The 6,000-nt window shown below is 34.2% G+C and overlaps 1 protein-coding gene and 1 pseudogene across 3 annotated transcripts in view; one reads left to right on the top strand and one right to left on the bottom strand.

The window, feature by feature from the left end:
- TAF1B (TATA-box binding protein associated factor, RNA polymerase I subunit B) overlaps positions 1-6,000 on the bottom strand; it is a 59,729-nt gene that overhangs the window by 29,293 nt on the left and 24,436 nt on the right. The gene's annotated exons all lie outside the window — the stretch shown is intronic.
- On the top strand, positions 5,116-5,231 carry LOC112478634 (annotated as a pseudogene).

The raw sequence follows: 6,000 nt of genomic DNA, 5'->3' as shown, positions 1-6,000 counted from the left end.
CCATGCTTTTCATGAGTGATGCTGGCACACCCATAACTTGCATTTTAAATATCCTTGTTTATAAGCAGAAATTATATCTCTTCCATACTTACCACTAAAATATTAATAGAACACTTTTTAGATTTTTTCAATCAAATGCTACTACTTACTTAATGGCTTCCTGATATAGTATGTAATAAATACAATAGAAGCAGCCTGGAAGTTTCCTGCTTTGGTGGAAAAAACTCCCCAAGAGATAAACTGAAGGTCTCCTGAAAATAAGTATTTAAACTTATTGTTTTTTAGCTATTTCAAATCATTTAATCGGTAAACACAGACCAAGTCCTTACCATGTATAAGAATTACTTTAGGTCTTTTTTTTTAATTTTTAAAATTTTTATTTATTTACTTATTTATTTACATTAGGTATTATGGATAATAAAATAGAAGCATTAAATATTGTCCCTATTCTCAAAGGGATGCAAGACATATACAAATAAACCCATGTATTCCATATTACATTACCTTTTACTCTGTTTCAGAATTCTATTTAGATAACATCCTCTAGCTGCTTCTAAAATCTTGAGAATACACGTAACATATCTGTAAGCTATGAAGCATGATTATAAAATGAATACTCATAAGTCCACCACCTGACTGAAGAACTGGGACGTCGCCAACGCTGCTGCAGCTGCCAGTGCCTCCGCCCCTCGCCTTCCCTCTGCCCTGCCCTCCAGAGGTAACGAGTATTCTGAATCTTGCTCATCGCAGACTTGCATTTTTAAAAATAGTTTTATCATACACACATATATATATATATACCTAAACAAGTATCTTTAGTTTACCTTCTCTTTGAGCTTAACAAAAACAGTATCATACTATATGTAATTGTCTGAGTCTTGCCTTTTATACTCAATAGAATGTTTCTTAGGTTCATTCACATGGCTTGTGTCCAGTTCATTCATTTTCATTGTTGTTTAATATACCACTGTCTGACTATGTCACACCTTATTGGTCCTCCTGCTGAGAGACATTTAGCTTGTTTCTAGTTTTGTTTGTTGTTTTTTTTATTACCTAGCTGCCTTCTTTACTTTTTATCCCCAAACTCCATCAACAGAGAACTAGTTAAGTAAACTGTGGCCTATCTACATTGTACAGCTCTTAGAAGAGTGAAAAGTTAATAACTAAAGTACAATTATATAATAAAATATCCCTATTCTAAGGAAATATACACTAAAATATTTAGGGGTAATGGGCTATGATACATGTAACTTACCTTCAATGATTCAGAAATAGAATTGCATAGACAGATAAGATAGATGGATCGATAGATACATACATACTTATGAAAAATAGCACAAATGACAAAATGAATGGGATGAAATGTTAACAATAGTTGAATCTGGGCAAAGAATAAAGAGGTGTTCTTTGCTTTTTTGTATTTTTTGAATTTTTGCAACTTTTTTTCAGTAAATCTAAAATTTTTCCAAAAGTTTTTTTTTCTTTTTTTAAAAAAAGCTCTCCAAAATATAAGTGAAAAAGACAAAGTACAATGGTTATTGTTACCAAGGCATAATCTCATATTATTTTTTATGCGTATACTTTTGACTAAAATCTCTATAAGAAACCACTCACCTATTTTACCCCGTCCCCCTACTCAAGATTAACTTGAAAACAGTCAACAAAAGAAATTATTACCAGGAAAAGTATTTTGTGTAAACAAAAGCTTATAACCATGATCCTTCAATAACATGGTCCAGCTAGGGGAAATTTTTAAAGCAAAGATCAGACTACTAACAATATTCATGAATAGAAATTGTAATTAAAAAAAAAAAAATCCAAGAATGAATAAGCAATGAGATACTTTAATGCATTAAAAAACAGCTGTTTGGGTAACATTCACCTAAAAGGCACCTGAATATTGAGTCTACTTCTCAAATGTCTAAAAATTCACATTTGGAACACTTTCATTTCTGTCCATGAAGGATTAACTACTATGGGAATTGACTTCCCACCATAAATAATCAGAGAACTAGAAAAATAAATATATAAAGTAACAGTTCCAGGCTCTGGACAACAGGAAGCACAGAACTACAATCACTGAGAGAAAAGAAACAAATGGTCCCAGTTAACTCCTAGGAGGCAGTTTCCAAGCTGCAGTAGGGGAGTGAAACAGAGCCCAGTGGTCTTTTTACAAATGCTGGAGCTTCTGGAAGCTGAGGTGGCTATAATTTGCAGGCAGAGTACCAGTGAGGAGAAAGCTGCCCAGAGAAAGAACTGCAGAGATCTAAAGAGGGGTCCTCTCAATCTTTGGCTGAGTACCAACCTGTGCATGTGTGGGAAACACAACAACAACAACAACAATAACCCAAAGCCAGGGGAGAAAAATCATTGTTTTTTTTTTTTTTCCAACAAGTCAAAACAATTCCCAGAGTTCACATAGGCACCAGCCGGAGTGGAGAGCCTTCATAATATCAGCGGCATTGAGTAGAATCTTCTGAAAAGACAAGCCTCAATAGTGGAACTAAGTTAGTCCCAGAATAAAAGCCCTGAACCAGCCATAAAATAGCTTAACAGCTTAAAAACAAGCTTCTAAAAAGATCAAATTGATCTCCAACTTAGCTCATTAGACAGCAGAACAAAAATTCAGTAAATGACAACATAAAATTTACGATGTCTGCATACAATAAAAAATTACCAGGCATGCGAACCAACAGGAAAATATGACACATAACTAGGAGGTAAACCAATCAATAGAAGGAGACTCAGAAATAACAGAGACAATGGAATTAGTAGATAAGAACCTTAAGCCATCTACTATTAATATTGTCAATACACTCAAGGATGTAAAAGAAAACAAACATAATGAGGGAAATGGAAAAAATAAGACTAGAATGGAACTTCTAGAAATAAAAAGTACAGACTTTGAAATGAAAAAATATACTAGATTAGACACTCAAGCAGATCAGTGAATTTGAAGAATTAACCATAGAAACTATCCAAAACAAAATACACTGAGAAAGACAATAAGAAAAAAAAAGAGAAAAAGAAAAAAGGAAAAGAGAAAGAAAAGAACATGAGCCTTAGTGGGGTGAGGGACAGTATCGAGTGGTCTAACATGTAATTGGTATCCCAAAATCATGGAGAGGACAGAAAAAGAAACCTGAAGAAATAATGGATGAAAAATTTTACAAATTTGATGAAATCCATATCAAAATTCCAATGGTATTTTTCACAGAAATAGAAAAAAAAAAAACAACCCTAAAATTTGTATGGAACCACAAAAGACACCAAAGAGCCAAAGCAATCACAGAAGGAAGGACAAAGCTAGAGGCACCATACTTCCCAATTTCAAACTATATTACAAAACTCTAGTAATCAAAACAGTATGGTACTGGCATAAAAACAGACACATAGGTCAATGGAACAGAACAGAAAGTCCAGAAATAAACCAACACATATATGGCCAATAATTACAACAAAGCAACCAAGAATATACAATGGGGAAAGGATAGTCTCTTTAATAAATGGTGCTGGGAAAACTAAACAGCTCCATGCAAAAGAATGAAACTGGACCACAATCTTATACTATACACAAAACCCAACTCAAAATGGATTAAAGACTTAAATTTAAGACCTGAAACCATAAAACTCCTAAAAGAAAACACAGGAGGTAAGCTGCTTGACCCCAGTCCTGGCAATGATTGTTTGGGATTTGGAGCCAAAAGCAAAGGGAACAAAAGCAAAACTAAGCATGTGGGAGTTCATGGAACTAAAATCTTCTGCACTGCAAAGGAAACCATCAACAAAATGAAAAGGCAACCTATAGAATGAGAAAAAATATTTTCAAATCCTATATCTGATAAGGGAGTTAATGACCAAAATATATAAAGAATTCGCACACCTCAATAGCAAAAACAAACAACCTGATTAACAATGAGCGGAGGACATGAACAGACACTTTTCCAAAGAAAATATACAAATGGCCAACAGGTACACGAAAAGGTTCTCAACATCACTATTCATCAAGAAAATGCAAATCAAAACCACAATGAACCATTGCCTCACACCCGTCAGAATGGCTATCAAAAAGATAAAAGATAACAACTGTTGGCAGGATGTGGAGAAAAGGGAACCCTTGTGCACTGCTGGTGAGAATACAACTCGGTGCAGCCACTATGGACAACAGTACGGAGGTTCCTCGCAAAATTAAAAATTGAACTTATGATCCAGGAATCCCACTTCTGGATACATAACCAAAGGAAATGAAAACAGGATCTCAAAGAGATATCTGCATTCCATGTTCACTGCAGCATTATTCACAATAGCCAAGAGAAGGAAACAACCTAAGTGTCTATCAATGGGCGAATGAATAGAAGACATGAGAAAAAAAGAAAATCCTGCCATTTGCAACCATATAAATGGAACTTGAGAACATTATGGTCAGAGAAATAAGCCAGAAAGAGAAGGACAAATACTGCATGCTATCACTCATATGTGGACTCTAAAAAAAAAAAAAAAAAAAAGTCAAACTCATAGAAACAGAGAGTAGAAAAATAGTTGCCAGAGGCTGGGTGGGGTGGGAAATAGGGAGATGTTGGTAAAAGGGTACCAACTTTCAGCTATAAGAGGAGTAAGTTTTGAGGAGCTAATGTAAAACTTGGTGATTTTAGTTGAAAGCACTGCATCATGTAATTGAAATGTGCTGAGAGTAGAATCTAAATGTTCTAAATAAATAGATAGATAGATAGATAGATAGATAGATAGATAGATAGATAAATAAGTGAGGTGATAAAGTGTTAACTGGATGGGGGGAATCCTTTCACAATATACATGTATACCAAATCATTATGACATACATTTTAAATATCTTACAATTTTGTCAATTATATCTCAATAAAGCTGAAAAAAAAAAATACACACACACACCAAAATGAAAGAATCAGGTCTGAGGAAAATAGAATGACATCTTTAAAGTAATGAAAGAAAAGTACAAACCCAGAACTCTGTATACTACTAGGGAAAATGTATTTTCAAAAATGAAGGCATGGAGGTGGTTCCATAGTGTAGCGGTGAGCACGTCTGCTTTACACGCAGAAGGTCCTGGGTTCACACCCCAGTAGAGCTATGGTCCAGGGTTATGGCCATGCCACCCTGAACAAGCCCAATGTCTGATCTCAGAAGCTAAGCAGGGTTGGGCCTGGTTAATACTTGGATGGGAGACCACCTAGGAAGACCAGGTGCTGTAGGCATAAATAATAATAATAAAAAAAAAGAAAGCAAAATAAAGACTTTTTGGGGATCAAGAAATGCCAAAAGAATTTATTACCAGAAGACCTGTACTATAAGAAATGTTAAAAGACATTTTTTAGACAGGAAGAGTGACAGAAATGGGAAATATGTGAGAAGTGTTTCTCATTTCAATTTCTTAAAAAGACAGATGACTGTTTAAAGGAAAAAGAATCCCAATGTACTATGGGATTTATAACAAGGCAAAAGTGAAATGTTTGTTACTAAAGGGTAGGAGGAGGAAAGTGGAAGTGTATTGCTGTAAGGGTCATACACTATACACGTATTGGTACATTATTATTTGAGGTACGCTTTGTCAAGTTAAAGATGAATACTGTAAATTCTAGAGCTTAAAACAGAGGTGTAATTAATAATAATGAAGATTAAATGGAATAAAAAAATCTTAATTCAAAAGAAGGTAAGAAAAGAGAGAAAAGGAAGAAATACTAGATAGGACAAATAATAGCAAGATGGCAGATTTAAACACAACCATATTTATAGTTACATCGAATGAAAATGATCTAAACACTTTAATTAAAAGGCAGAGGTTATGAGACCTGGATAAAAAAATCAAGACTTAACTACATACTATCTACCAAATGTCCGTTTTAAATATAAAGATACGGAAAGGTTAAATATAAAAGATTGGGAAAAGATATAGTGTGCAAACATTCATTTTTTTAAAAAGTTGGAGCGGCTACATTAATATCAGACAAAGTAGATGTCAGAACA

Source organism: Pteropus alecto, unplaced genomic scaffold (assembly GCF_000325575.1).
Source record: "Pteropus alecto unplaced genomic scaffold, ASM32557v1 scaffold61, whole genome shotgun sequence".
In the NCBI taxonomy this organism is placed as follows: Eukaryota; Metazoa; Chordata; class Mammalia; order Chiroptera; family Pteropodidae; genus Pteropus; species Pteropus alecto.
This window is presented reverse-complemented; position numbering and strand designations above follow the sequence as displayed.